Raw genomic sequence first — 16304 nt, 5'->3', positions numbered from 1 at the left:
CAGATCTTTCTTTGGTAAACTAATTGATCTTCCAGATAATAAAGCGCATCACAGGACAAGTTTGTAGCTGAAAAGCAGGGAATATTGCAGAAATTGTAAAGTACATCAAGAAATGGCTAAAACGGAGATGTCACTTAGCTGTATTGGTAAATAATCTTGGTTTGAAAAAATATGAAAATGAAATTTCTCAAGGTCTGAGATACTTTTTTTCATATTTATTGTCATTTATCAGCTTGTTAGAAAACAAGAACTTCCTAATGACTGAAAACTGGAAAGAACTGCCAGTTGGTAGGTCAGTACAAAAGAGGAAAAAAGACTGGTCCAAGACCCTGAGAGTATGATGGTAGAAATGGGGTGAAAGTAACTGGTACCAACTGTGAGGTCAGTTGTTTAGGCGAAAAAAAAAAAAAAAAAAAAAATCAAAAAATTCAGTAGGTTGGGAGTCAACCATCTGGAAACAGAGGAAGAAGTTACCTGGATGCAGTTAGGGTAGGACACAGACAAGGTAAAGCATGGTTTGAGATCCTGCAGTTGTGTGGGATAAAAAAGACAAAATTAAGATGACTGCATGGCAGCCAAGACAGTGATTCCCAAATTGTATTGGAAAAGATGTCTTCACACAAACCATCTGATCTGAATAAGCCACTAGAGTGTTCTATCATCACAAAAAGCAGGCAAGCTAACTAACAGAAAGAGGAAAGAAATGGTCAATGATACTTTACCAAAGAGGTGAGACTGACACTGTCACCACACTTAATAGGACAGACACCTTTATCCTCTCCTTTCACAGTCTGGTTTCCTCACAAGCAGCTTAAAGCTTCTTATCAGCCTTTAAAATTTAATAAAGCAAGACATTTAAGAGCCTGAAGGTCAGCATAGGAAGCTTTTCCTGCATTACACTCAACTATTTCTGCAATGCTACTGAGTTCACCTCATGCAAGGATGGGTGTCTATGCCACTTCCACCCTCGCACATAACACTTTATCCCTATCAAGCCTAATATAGTGAAATAAGAATGTGCTTACCTAGCAAACAAATTGCAGTACTTTCTTCCCCTGCAACTAAAATTAAATAGACTTTTAAATGCATTTTTCCCCACTTGAAGTTCCTGACTTCTTGCCTGCATTTACCACTCAGTGCTTAAAAATGACTGGTGTGGTTTTTAGATTAGATACCCAGTACCTATCCATGCTACGCCAAATCCTGTCCTGATTTAAACCCCAGGCAACTCTAACTGAAAGAATACACCAAGTCCCTTTAAAATTGCTCCAAGATATACCTTGCTATATGGTTAGTGGCCCTTGCCCCAAAACCCAAAGTACACTATACCGTAACTGTGAAAATGTTTGCCTGGCATGTCCCGAGAATACACTACGCTATTTTCTGTTTTTCTCCCATCAGCTTATTTCCTTCAGAGAATATTTGCTCCCACCCATTGAACACCACTATCTGATACCACATTCTCTATTTTACTGTTCTGCAACTTTCATATGATCTGAAAAGAGATGAGGTGAAACGTTTGCTACTAAAAGATTTCACTTAGAGTAAAATCATATGTTTCCCCTCGTTGCTCATATTCATGCATGGTGCATTAAAATTGAGTCCCATAAGTCTTCATTATTCAGGCATTTAATCATATGGAAAATGTGGTAATTTAATTAAAACAAGCAACATAGGTTAGATATCCCAAGGGATACAGACTGAGAAAAAATGATCTAATTCATTGAGTTTCCATTTTGAAAATGTATTAATATTAGACCACAAGACCACAGGAAAAAAAAAAAAAAAAGCTGTTCATTTGCAAAGCAGTAATCCGACGCTGAGACAATTTCAACTTAAGAAGCCAAAACTTACACTGCTCTGTCTCGTGTCTGCAGTGTGTTTGTCAGAACATAATGCAATCAGCAATTACTTCTGTACTGTAGTAAAGCCTGGGATTTATTTTTTTTTTTTACATGAGACAGGGAAGGTATCAAGTGTTACTAGTTTAGACATCACTACTAAAGATGGCACTCGTCAAACGTTCATGAAAGCCTTTCAGTCTTCCTTGCTGTTAAGTGCAATGTTTAATTCTTCCCAAAACTTATGTCACGTACCTGGCATTTGACTTCAAAATGATTTACCAGCCCGGTATTGGGAGGAAGGGGTGCAGATTCATACACACAGATGGTTGCCATTCTCTCTAAAGTTCACAACACACCCACTAAGCCAACGTTTTGTTTTTATATATTATTAAATAGTTGCTTTTTTTTTTTCCTGACTGAATACTCTTTTCCTTTCCCTCCCTCTCACAAATCCCCCAAACCACAACCCTAATTCCAAAACCTTTATTAATAGAGTTTGTCCAAAACGCCCTTCAGGAAAACTTCCATCGGATATCAGCATCCTAGAAGACCTCAAAAGTGTATATGAAGTAGCACTATTAGATTTTTTTTGCCAGATTTACTTTATATAATTAAAGCAGTTACTACATGCATTGTCGACACCTATTTATGGCACCTATGTAGTCATTTTCTCTTCTGTAATTCTGCCTTTTTTTTTTTTTTAATGGGCTTGATCCTACTCTTTCTCTCCAAAACTCCCACAGAAATTAGCAAAAGATACAAGCCTTTGCAACACAGAGGGTGAGTTCAGTAAGAGTTGCATTTTTCAATATATGATAGAAAAGACAGGATAGTATAGGCACACTACTCAGCTGGCCTATGTCTGCATAGTTTCAGTGACATTCCCATAGTTCATATGCAGTGTTGTAAAATATATCAACATACTATATACAAAAATACTCAGCTCCCACACATTTTCTATAAACATTAAGCAATATTTTATCTTAGTTTTACATGTCTGTTCAATACTTCGCATCCCTTCCTTTCCAGCATGTTCACATTTTCCAATCTCTTCAATTCGTGCAAAACATTCAAAGAAAATCACAAGAGACAGCAAAAAAATGAAGATTTCCCAATAAGTTCTGCATTTTAAAAAAAGCATTACAGAATATTCTTTGCCCCAGTGTTGCTGCTTTTTTTTTCCCCCATAGCTTAACCATCAATAATTACTTCACCTGTTAAAACAAGATTACAAATCTCAATTTGCTGAGGAAAAAAAGAAAATATAATCCAACCCTACCTTTCAGCATTTGTATGGAAGATGGGAACCCAGAGCCCCAAAAGCCTTGCCAGAGTTCTGCAACAGCCCACACGGAAGCTCAAAATGTCTGAACAGCCACTGGTAGAAAGAGTTAGAGATGGTAATCAAGTCTGCACACCTGAAGCTAGTCAGGTAGCTGGGTTTTAAGGTAGTCCTTCAGCTTCAATTTAACCAGAATAGGGAAGAAGGGGAACATTTCTAAAACTCATTTTTACTTCATGCTTTCCTTTTAACAATCTGCATATCCTTTACATGAGCTACACAATACTGTGGTTTTAGGATCTTTCACAACAACATGATCAAAGGAAAACAGCTAACGAACACTGAACATATGCAAGCAACATCAAACTTACAGATATGTAGAAAATACTGAAAAAAACCGAAAAGCATTTTCCCCCTCATTCCTTCATTGAAAAAAAAAAATAAAGACCAGCTTTTATTATTCGTTACTCATTGCTGTATGAAAAGCTAAATCAAAACAACACTTTGCACTTAATTCCGTTGAAGTGAGAGAGCTTTGTAGAAATACACCACTTGCAGGAAAATCCCTAACTCTAGCTCTCTCGTGCTACCCTCTGCATCTAGCTCCAGGAAAACCCAACTAAGGCTGTGGGATAATAGGCTGCAAGTAGCCTATTCAAAGTTATATATGTTTATTTTTTCAGAGCATTTATCGTCAGACATATGGCACTAGACAGATGTGTTTTGCCTACTAGTAATCTTTAATTTAACATAGTATGAATTATTTTGGCAAGTATTCAATCCATCAAGACAGCAAACTTCCATCAGCTGGCCACAAGAGTGGAACTCACCTGACCTAGTGGTCATGGCTTAGAGGATCATTACATGGTATAAAAGACCACGTAACACAGGCTAACACTTATTTATGCTGAGGGACTGGTGCAGAATTTTGCCAAGTTTAAAATATGTAAGTTTGAGCTATGTAAGATATCCCTCTGCCTATTTTGATTCTTTATTACTTCTGGTTTAGGGTTTGTTTTTTTTTTTCCTTTTCCAGGTCTTTAGAATTTACGCAATGGAAAATGCTACTCCATTTATATACTCCGTTATACTGCAAAATTCCCAACCAACTGATCATCACCAGAGAGCTGTTACTCATCACTGACAACTCATACAATCAGTTCAGCATGATTTGTTTTAAAGGTATGCTAAGCTTGTTGTGTGCTCATCTGGAACAATTTTTAAGATAACAGATAAATTCTTGCTTTTTTCATCAAGAATACAACATGTTTTGCCCAAGGCAAACTGCTACTCGGTAGTCAGCCAGAGGAATGCCACACACCATAAAAATTTTAAGTGCTAAGTCCTGAAAACTGCTTAAGCTCAAGAGTATTGAAGATGCAGCAGAGGTGGTAAATAGTACCACAAACACCACCACCTCATCTAAAGCATCCCGTTGCCCAAACACTATTGAAAACTGTAAAGCTCATCTATCAGCAGGTATTTTTTAATCTGCTAAACTGTAGATATTGCAAATTCAAATTCAAAATATTTCAAATGGGGGCAAGTAATGAAAAAGGGGGAAAAAAGTATTTTCTTCAGGTTTGAGAGGGTTTATGATATTAGCTATTCAGAATTTTTATTGTTAAATTGTTAAGTAAACAGATTATACTCTCTTACTCCATTCAGATAACATCACAATCTGTCTTCTCCAAGCACTAGGGAGGTAGAAGAGGAATTATTTCATTCTCCAGTGCTGGCAGAATCAAAGCTGCCAGCAGTATGGCCCTCTTTCCCCAGCTGACAAAAAAAAAAAACAACCAACTGAGAAAATAAACAAGAAAGAGAAGGGTAACATAGCGTAATGCAGGGGGCAAAGACCGATCATGAGGTTATGAAAACATTAAAGCTATGATGCAGCAATCAACAACAAAACACTTCAGAAATGCATAATATTTTTGGAAGAACTGCATTTTCATGAGAATACATGAGGCATACAATAAAATAGAAAATAGAAAAACTGTCACGTTGTGGCATAAAAATAATAATTAAAAAAAGAAACTAATAGTGAGATGTTCCTTCCTTCCTTCTGTCTCTTCCGCACAATCATGTCCACACACACAATGACTTCAAAGCTCTGATTCCCTTGCTTTCTGGAAAAACACATTTGTCACAAAGTCCTCTTTCTTCTCCAAGCCTAAAGCCAGACCTGCAGGTTTTTGCTCCGGAGTCTGCATTGCCAGTTCCAGAGCTGCTGCAAACCTTTATCTGATTTCATCAGTGTGCAGCAAGTGAGGATCTGGCCGATGGCCTCTTTCTTTCCCATCCCTCACCATAATCCTCTGGACCTTCTGCCTAGTTCTTACTTACATCTTCACACAATACAGTATATACACACTGTATATATTCACTGTGTACACACAGAAGGAGGAAATCTGCACTGTAAATACAAAGACACAGTTTATACTGTTCCATCATTTAAATGACTACTGCCATCGAGCTCTGCTGAGCATTCCTTTCATTCTTCCATAGTGATTTTAGAGTAACATCAAGTGGCCATCTTGCTTTTCAAGTCAGTTTTTCCAAATAATCTCATCTATGCCTTCCAGTCCTGAGAATGTCTTGACCATTGTTATCGGAAGCACATTTAAAATGTCATGACTTTCATATAGAAATTTTCTTCTTGGAAGGGGGGTAACTTCTGTTTTGTTTAGCATCAAGTTGGTTTGCTCATGGATTTAAAAAATACTGCAAAGTTACAGGTTGTAATAAAATTACAGTGTGCTTTCATGTAACTAATGTAGTCTTAAAATGCAATTCAAATGCATTCTTAAAGATGCTATTTAATTTAATATAAGCAAAAAACTTTACCTCCACACATTAGGCTGAAATGAACATTTCTATTTTCAAATTGAACAATTTTCAAAACTCTTCATCACTGAAGAATTTTTGCTGAAGTCCAGCATGCTGCTTGGGATGGGAAGTGATTTAGCTTCAGAGTAATGGTGCCAATTACTTATCTTTTTACTGCAATAAGAAAGTATAAACCCTTTGCAATGCTCTTCCTCACTGAAAGCTTTCTTTGAAAAGGGCATCCAGGCATGAGTTAAAATTCTGTAAAAACACAGACATGATACAATTTGAAGGGGAAGAAAGCGAGTTACCTTCAGACATTCCAACAAGAGAATTTCAAAGGTAACTGATGGAATTAGTAGGGCATAACTGGGAACCAAATTGTGATCTGTAACTCTGAAAATCGGTCCGAAAGGGATCAGCTTAGAATGCTTGATAGGGAAGATGTGCGCACATTCAAGTGCATGCACACAGTGTACATCACTACCACTTCTTTATATTCATTCCCATTTTTCCAGTAGTTTTAGACTCCCTCTGGGGTTTTCCCTTACTGACTTATTCCTAGAGATGGATCGTGTGAACAAAATCAGCTGTTACTGAGCTCTAAAATATTTAATGAGGAGTATTCTTATTATTAAATGAACAATATGTATCCATTAATATAGAATATCCTAACCTCAGCTGTTTACGCATAGCTATAACACGGGGGAAAGAATGTAAAGGTTAAATATAGCACTTAGTGAATTCCCAATGAAGTGCAATTTCTTTGCTGGAACTGCGGAAATCTGAGGAAAAATAAAGATAAAATGATAATGACCTGGAAGGTTCGTTCTGAATACCAACAAAATCTTCCTCTCAGTAACACTTTGAATAAAAAGCACATACTGTCTTGTTGGGGACAGTCAGGAATTGCTCCCAAAGAAGCATTAAAAAATAAAAACTTTCTAATTCTTCAAGAAGGTTTTAACCCTGTTGTGACATCCTCAGGGCAGTTTTCTCTGCCCTCCTTGGAGGCAAAGGAGCTAATGTTTTCCTGAAGGCACACAGCACACCTGGTTCAAAGACTCAAGTACTACAAGAGTTCCTGAAATAACTTTTCTGAACAAAGCAGTAGACCATGGTCTGCATAAAGGAGAGCTTAAAATGCAACCAGACTTAGCAAAATGAGAAATAATAAAGATAATAAGTTACGAGCATAATTCATCATACTGTATTACCTAAGCTTGCTGAGAGAAAATGTAACCCAAGAGCACAGAAGAGAAAAATTGTTGTCCAAAATCAGTGCTGACCTACACCTTTAATTGGCCTGTCAACCACAGGGGATTATGTGGGGTGGGGATCCACATGAAAACTGGCTGTCTCTGCCTACATGCTTTTCCATGAGTTGGCTTCATCTCATCTGGAACACTTGGGATACAGTCTGGAAAGCAAAGGCAGCTACATTTCACTTGTCAAAGTAGGAGCCATAAAGAGGAATGAATAGCAGTCAAGCACGCAAAGGCTGTAGGTACAAAGCCCCTCATCACCTTTATTTTAGCCCAATCCATTGCATAGCTTTATCATCTGGACAAAAACTGCGAGAAATCAGCAGTGCAAACTAAATATTTTTAATGTCTTTATCATATCAAAATATTTCCACAAAAGTTAACTCTTCCTGCAGAAAGCAACAAACAGGCTTCAGAAAGGGCTTGGACATTGGAAATGATACGTCATTTTCCTGCCTGTGAATCCCACATTTTTATAAAGGGACTGACAAACAGACTGACAAATATAGACTGACAAATATTCAGCTCTTCATAAGACCCTGGTATTTAATTAATCAAATTAAAACAGGTGGGTTCCTAGTCTTCTCAGTGTATTCAGTCACAGTACACATAATCTGCAAAATTATCTCCATGTAACTTTTTCAAACGGTATCATAATAAAGTCAAATGGCTCAGTTAACACAATAAATGACTTTTACACAATAAACTTTAGTTGCCTAAAAGATTTTGTGGTAACAGTCTGCTTTGCTTCTCCCAAATGCACCAAGGCCAGACTTTGTTTCCAGGTCTAACTGACTATTTAGCAATAATCACGTAACTCATGTACTAATTCAAAAATGACCATCACATTTGATGAGGAAGTAATTTATAAATATGAAACATTAGATTTAGCTGAGATTCAGGAAGTTATTTTTCCTTTACTGCAATAAATGTGCTGATTAGGTGATCTGAGAGTTAATCAGTTAGGAAAAGGAAACATAGCACAAACTCAGATTCAAGGTGTACTCTCCTCATTTACCCTTTTTTCCTTGCCCTTCCTTAGCAGTAAGACCTGCTACAAGTAAAATCACAGCCGGTAGTTTTATCACTGATTTCCAGCTGGCATTTACTAAGACAGGCAACACAGCTGAGCCAAACAGGTAAGAATGGAGAAGTTAATCTCTTATAATAAACATATCTTGTAAAAGCAAACACACATACACTATGTCCAAGCCATGCAGATCAATAAAGTACAATATCTTCTACAGAAATAATGCGCTGTACTTCACACATTAACCTGCTTCGTTGCTATGGTGTCATTAACTATTGTATCTCTGTTTAGAAACACCAACTACATGCCAGCCCCACTGATGTCTTTGAAGTACAGAGCGACAGGACATTTTGTTGAGCAGTTTAAATGTTTCTGCTTTATGTGCTGTATATCGTTGGCAAGACTGAAAGTTATTGATATTGGACCAATAGGAAAACTCTCAATAAATTCAGCTGACCCTGCAACAGAGCACTGTTTTGCAACTATGTGAGCTAGATTTTTAAAATAATTAAGAACTGTGTTTTTGAAGGCAGACATACAAGAGTACAAATATTTCAAAAAATCAGAAGTGGAAGAGAAGAAAGTAGAGACATCTACCTTGACTTCATTTCTTCATGATTGTTCACATGTCATCTGCTGTTCCAATACTGACTTTTCAACATAAGGGACATGACTCCCATTCTTACACTTGCACAGGATCTATATTTTACACTTGCTGCTGCAACAACTCCTTCTGGCAGTTCTTGTCGAACTACATATTTGATAACATCAAATAGCTTTCCTCAGTTCCTTGCACTTTTAATACTGACTATGACACCACTTTCCAATCCAAAGTCCATCTACTCAAGCTAGCATGTAATAGCAGAATACATACAATTTCATACCTTTAGTATCATTCATCCCAGATCTGTAGAGCAAGGCAAAGGGAAGGCAGGCGAGCAATTCTTACAGACAACAAAAGAAATACAGACCTTAAAAAAGATTCTCTTAAAACCTATCCAGTGACTTCAAATTTTTGGTGCCCGTTATTTGATACACTTAAAAACACTCAAAGATGTTCCTGAAGCCCAGGAGGAGAAAACAAGCATTCTGAAAACCCAGACTGTTAGTGCATAGAGAGGTATCAAGACAGGCTGAGATTTGCAAAAATAGAAGCTTTCTTTAAAAAAAAAAATAAAAAAATAATAATCTCACTGTGAGGGAGTTATTCAACGACAAACAGCAAGGTGAGAGCATTACCCAGGCACACATACCAGATGCCCTATGCAATTCACTATGTACAGGACTGAAGGCCCAGAAGCAATTAAGTAATTTACCCAGCATTGGAAAATAAAAACTGAAAATTTTTGTAATGCAATTTTGCATTATCTATTTTAAAGATGTATTTATCCTAGTTATATTGGCAACATATCAAGTTTATATCAGAAAGAAAAGGAGGGAGGTAATATGGTTCAGGTGGGTCTGCATACAGCAACTATTTACAGCCTGCGCATAGAGTGTTCTTCCATGAGAACAATTTTCCAGTTGCCCTTGAATACTGCATTCCTCCTACTGTTCATTATCTTTCTACAACAAGTTATAGATCTTTGGACTCCAGATTTCTGCAAAATAGATTTGTGTGCCTCTCTAGCGTATGGTCCAAAGCACCTTCATTTTTCAACAGAGGGGAAAAAAATGACTACTGCTTGCAAGTAGTTTAACACTTCATTTTATCTTGCACATCTGAAAAAGATCACGCTTTTGTTTCAGAGGCATAAACACATTTGTGCTGATGCTCCTCTGTTAGACAAGGCTACACCTGGAATATGCTTGATGACCTCCTGTGCTTGGAATACTGCTGTATTCATTGCAGAAGAATCAAAAAGGTCAGTATTAAATGATAATATACATATGTGTGCACCCACATGCATGACCTACACAAAGCATGAGATATAATTTTAATAATAAAGTATGTAATAAATTCAGTATATATGTGTAATAATAAAGTACTTAGCATGAAATTAAACTTTTGGGGGCTGAAGGAAGGGTTTATGGCTACTGGAATTTTCTTTTGATGTTATTTATAAGTTGATAAATTTAACACTTCCTTTTATCTGATTATTCCAAAGGAGGCAGAAAGCTGTAGTAACCCATACAGTAAATCAAACAGGCCTCCTCATATGAGTTATTATTTTATATATGACACACAGAGACTTTCACATTTACTGTTTGTGGGGCTTGTATCTTTTCATCCTTTCTCGCTTTCTGAAGTTGATCTCTTTCCAAAAAAATTTGCACATTAAAAATCATTGCGGATGTCAAGTTAAAAAAAACAGCAGTAAAAAAAAAGACGTTTGTTTGCCCATATCATTCAAAATCATACCTATAAAAAGGTTTTATTCTGTCGTCTGTCCAACACAGACTCTGAAGAAAACATCACTAAATAATACCCCAACGCTCAGCGCTTACTCTGTTGTGAATGAAGAATCATTATATCTATTCTGTTCACAGTTGCAGCAATTGTCCATATTAGGATACTCTAATGAAGCCTGTCATTAGCATGCTGAGACGCTTCAGTAGCTTAGCACTTCTTTTTGTTTTCATTTGGTTATTTGGCATGTAATTTGCATTTCTGTAAACCTCTAAGAGCTAAGCCTGCTGGGCTAGCAAGTCTCTGCTCTGCTCTGAGGGCAAACTCTGGGGTATTACTGCAGCTCATGCTGTCACCTTTTAAATTAGATACTCCAAACATTGAAAGTACTCACATTTATGAGAAGTGATACAAGCAAAAAAGTTTATATTTGAATTTTAGTAGTTAAGAATACAGCTTGTCAAGACCAGTTTCTCTGGGGGAATGAAGTGCTCTCTAACCATAGCCCTTCATTCTGCATTCCTACAGGAAGTTTGCCTTTCTCTTGATTCACCCCAAATTAACCTCACAGGAGTAATTTTATATATATGTGACCATTCCAGTGGTGACAGACTAGTACTATAGAGGGGGAAAAAAATGACAAAGCCTCTTATTTTACATTAGTTAAAATATTCTAAAGGTTGCTAAAAAGTGTTTGCTTTGGGGTAACAAAAGCATGGCTTGTCATGATCTTTGTTCTACATTGGGATTTCTGCATATGTGCAACCTTCCACCACACACACGCTTTTCCCTTGATCCTCAGCACACAGTAGTACAGTTCTTGACAAATTAACACAATGAACATGACCTTTCCTTCCAGACCAAATGCCAATACTCAGATCACTTCTGGAACTCACTTAAAGGAGTTACACCTACATCTTATGGACTGCATGTGACAAATTTATCCCCTCCTAGGTAAACAGAGCATTGTGTTTCAGCTTTGGCTTTATTTTATGCCTAGGCCCACACCTTAGTACCTCTCTCTCCGGTAAGATAAAAAAGGCCAAGCTATTTATTTGAAAAAGTACTTTCTTCCTACAGAAGAACATAGAATCACAACTTAGATCTTTTGGCCATTTTGAAGTAGAAAACTGTCCTTCAAATAGAATTAGACAACCAATCAGTTAAGAACAGATCTAAAAAAGACAATGCTTTATGCATGGCTTACTGCAGAATACCACCTAACCTCTTACCTCCCCAGCTGCTATCATCTATTCAGCATGGCTATAGAAGGAGAGGAAATTTTAAGGAACATCAAGAGCAGACAATGACACTGATATTTTGAGATGCAACCACTTTTCTTCTGAAACCATTTGAATGACAGCTTAGAGTTCATGTGGATTTATAGAATTACAAATGCATTTAAGATTTAGTCCTTTTAATCTAAGTAGAAAGAATGTCCAAACATATCTTATGAACTACCAGCTGGTCTTGTTTAACTTGTGTTTTTTTAAAAGATGCTGAATACACTGAAATGACACTTGAAGGACATTGCGCTCTTGATTCTGGATTTAAAATCCAAGAAGAGCAAGTTAAGAATATGTTAAAGCAAACATGTTTATGAACTAGCTAGAAATACAAGCTAAAGATGTGCCTATAAGACAGCATATGAAATCCTGCACGTGTTGACTAGTTGAGGATTAGCATAGATGATGGATAGAAGATGGCATACACAGAAATTAAAGCAACTTTGATTTAAAACAAATGTCTGGAAAGTGTCTCCCTACCCCTTTAATTTAAGATAAAGTATCATGAGAGCAACCAGCACACCACTCAGGTAAAAGCAACTGGGCCATTCAAAACAAACAGTAACAAGAGATGGAATAGAGTATGAAAAGTTAATGGGTTTTAGTAGAAGACATCTCCTCTGCTTTGTGACCAGTGGCACATATATATATGTACAAACATCACACCTATATAGACATATATACATACAGAATCCTTGTGTGTTATTCTGAAAACTGTTCAAAAAACCACAAAAGGAATAGCAACATTGAAAGTACAAAAAGTCTAGCGTACCACAAATAAAATACAACTTCAAAACCATAATCTTCATCTCTTTCCCTATATTCTAAAATTGATTATAAAATTTTCATGTTATTTGGAATCACATTTTCTCAGTGCTAGGACAAATGACCAGGACAGAGTCAGAAAATGCTCAGTTGTGAAATGCAAATCAGTCCTTGGCCAAAATATTTTGGTTTTCATAGATCCTGTAAAAGTAATTAAGACATCTTACCCTCAAATGGTTTACACACCATATCCCTGAAAACTCAATTTGTCAAAATTGCTTTTTGCTCCTCTGCTGGAAAGGCACCATATTGAAAAGCTAAAGGACATGTACGTGTCTGTATGAACAAAAATAAATCATATCCACAAAATTCTTGCACGGTACACATGGAAAATTGCAGAACTATGTAACAACATTAATTTTATTATGTACCTTTGACCAGCATTTTGTTTGCCCACTAATTCGGCTATTGGGATTACTTCTAACTTTCCAGCTCCTGAAGTAACACTGAACTGTAGCCATTTGGTTCTTACATCAGATTCCGAAATGATTCTTCAGTCTCCCCTCACTTTTGGAGTTTCCATTAGGATAGCACCTGTCTATGATCCAGAGAGGAAAGGTTGTCTTAGCCAGCATTTATTTCTTGTCAAGGTTGTTAAGTTTTATGATTCATTATTTGTATGACTGTCTCTCTAAAATCCAGATAAGCAACTCATTCTGTTGCATACTACATCAGTATCTTTTTTAAAAGTTTATGAAGCAGAAGTAATTACAGGTGAAGGAAAAGTTCTGGAGGTAGTGCAGGGAGGGCAGCCACCTCCAGCAATGACCGTCCATATCTACACTAACCACGTGAGCCTCACGTTTTGCTATGAATAGGATGCTCACAGGAAACTATCAGAAGGCTGCCTCCGAGCAGGGACTTGCGGACTCTGCAATACCATCTGCACCATTCTGTACCGCAGCATGCGCCGATTCAAATAGAGACAGACCCTTTTCCCAAAACTGCAACTGAAAGGGAGAAGTGGTTTTGTTTTTCTGGAGTAGCTGGGAGAGGAATAATCTAGTTCAACTACCTTCAACAAACTCTCTGAGTACTGATTACCAGATATATAAATGATAACATCAGCAGTGAAAAGCCTCACTCTCTCAATGGTCCATAAGATGCTGCTGGGCTGCTCAAGGTAAAAAGAGTCACAGGAACCAGCCCCAGGCAGTTTTCATTCTACCTTGCTAATTTAGGTACAAATCACAGTATTATCATTGTTACGAGGGAAAAAACAGGCTCACATCATGTAACGTGAAAGAAATAATTATACTTGATGCACAGAAAAACTTCCATAATTTTAAAACTTCCTGTGAACTCCAGTCCTTTTCTTAAGTTGATTTAAAACCCCAACTGTAGTACAGGGAGATCTGAATGTTCCTAAATGACAGCCTTTCAATTACCAGAATATATTTATGAATGACCACAACAATAAGAGCATGCAACACAGTCCAAACACTGTTTTCTTTATTTTAAACTAACTTTTCAGTAAATTTCAGTTCAGGACACTTAAAAACCTGAAGAGTATCCTCTCAATTGCAAGTAACTGCCATGCCAAAACTTTAAGCATAATCTTTTTAATCCCATAGAATAAAGAACAGGAAGCAAAAAAACACCACAAATAATCTACTTTAGGATCAGAATACAGACCAGAAAGACAGCTGAATTGCTATTTGGTCACAATTTTTTGACAAAAAATTAAGAAAAAAAAAAACAAACAAAACAAACAAAGAAACAAAAAAAACAGTTACATGGAAAAGCAACCAGAAGCCCAAAACTGCATGACTTTATCCTTCCCAAAACTTTCTGGAACCCAGGGAACATTCGAGTCCAAATCTGTAATAAAATTTCAGAGTGCAGCTTGATTCTAATTGATATATATTACATTTATAGGACCCAAATCTTTTGGCAAAAACACAGGCAACTACAGAAGCAACTTAACCATCTAAACTAAGTAGGAGCACGGTTACGTTGAAATAAAGTAAGGGCAAAAAAAGGACAGGAAAAGTTGACAATTAAAGCAGTGTAAGGAAAGTTTCCTGTTCCGGAAAATATAGACAACACATTCTCACAGCTCTTTTGAACTTTAAACCACTATTTAAAAGGAAATGCTGAATTACAAGTGTATTAAGTGTCTGAGTCCCCAATTTCACAAGGAACCAGTCTGTAAGAAAAATCAAGATATGAATCAAAGTAGCTCAGAAGTTTTGCAGGAAGAACTACAGAGTGAAATGTGACTGCGCAATGTTGTAATTTATCAAATTTATACATTAAAAACCTGTTTGTTCTAACCGGGAATTGATTTGTACTAGAGCTGTCATACATGCCAAAATGCATACTACTTTTACCATAGGCATAAAATGGAGGTTACCAGTGAATACAACAGACAAAAATAAGCCAACATCTAGCTTTCTAATTGCATGCTTAGCTTGCAAGGCTGCTTTGGCAAAACCAAGGGTTTGCTCACAAATTAACTAGGTTTTATCTAGAAAACATTACATGCAACTGTACAATGCAAATTATCCAGCGTCACTGCTAGCAGTGGAATAAGAAATGCATTTTGAGACAGCGCAAAGCATTGCAGGTGTTCTATTGACTTATTTCTGAACTGGCAGAAGTGGATATTCTGACTATTCCAATGTCTAATGCTGCCAAAAGGACAGATCATAGCTTGCTGTAAAACCGGCCCAAAAATCCAAAAAGCACTGTGTACATGAAGACTCCATCTCCTCACCCTCCCTGGAGACAAATCATTATATATGTTGCAGGGAAGAAAGAGAGGAGAGAAGGAAAAAAGCAAAGAGAAGGAGGCATCATGGGGTTGTTATCCTCCTATTTAGGTAGTCAGAGGCTTGGATGGATCCTTAATTTCACCCACCCTCAAACACAACCAACATATGCCACTACATATTAAACCGTAGAAGCTTATAACTCAGCATGAAGGACAGAACCTGAGGTATTTTTGTGGCATCTGAAATTGTAGTCTCCCTCTTGGGAGGCTTGGGGACAATTCAAACTACTCTTGGCAAGGCTGCAAACTGGTGATTAACTCTACAATGGAGCTGAATTAATGGGTAAACCCGTCTAACAAGTTCACTGCATCTTGAAGCGTTTCAGTCAAACTTATGGTCACTACGGCAGGCTAGAGATTTCAGTTTGCATTTAAATAGGTTTTACTGTTCAAACGAAGCAGAAGCCTAAGCAATTACACTGGAACAGAGCCAACGTGGCCCAGAAGGTTGCACTGCAAGACACCCCCATTACGGTGTGACATTAGCCAAGGCACCATCTGCCTCTCCAAGTACAAGTGAAGGCTCTCAAAGTGCCAAAGGCTTCTCACACCTTGTTTACCCGACAACCGTCAGATGGAACTGAGTAGCTACAAAACAAGGAGTAAGCAGGTACTACGGCTACGCAGGCACATGGTTTAACCTCTTGGCAGAGACCTTCAAAATTAGCAGGAACAGAGGAAATACCAGTGCAAGCTCCGAACCAGAACTTTATCATCGTTCAGTTGTTAGAGGCAGCAGAAAACCTGAAACAAAGACCGTTTGCTCTATCTCTGTAACAGAGACATAAACAAAATGTCAAACAATAAGAGAGGA

The sequence above is a fragment of the Numenius arquata genome, chromosome 10, assembly GCF_964106895.1.
Source record: "Numenius arquata chromosome 10, bNumArq3.hap1.1, whole genome shotgun sequence".
Taxonomy (NCBI): Eukaryota; Metazoa; Chordata; class Aves; order Charadriiformes; family Scolopacidae; genus Numenius; species Numenius arquata.
Note: the sequence above shows the minus strand (reverse complement) of the source record.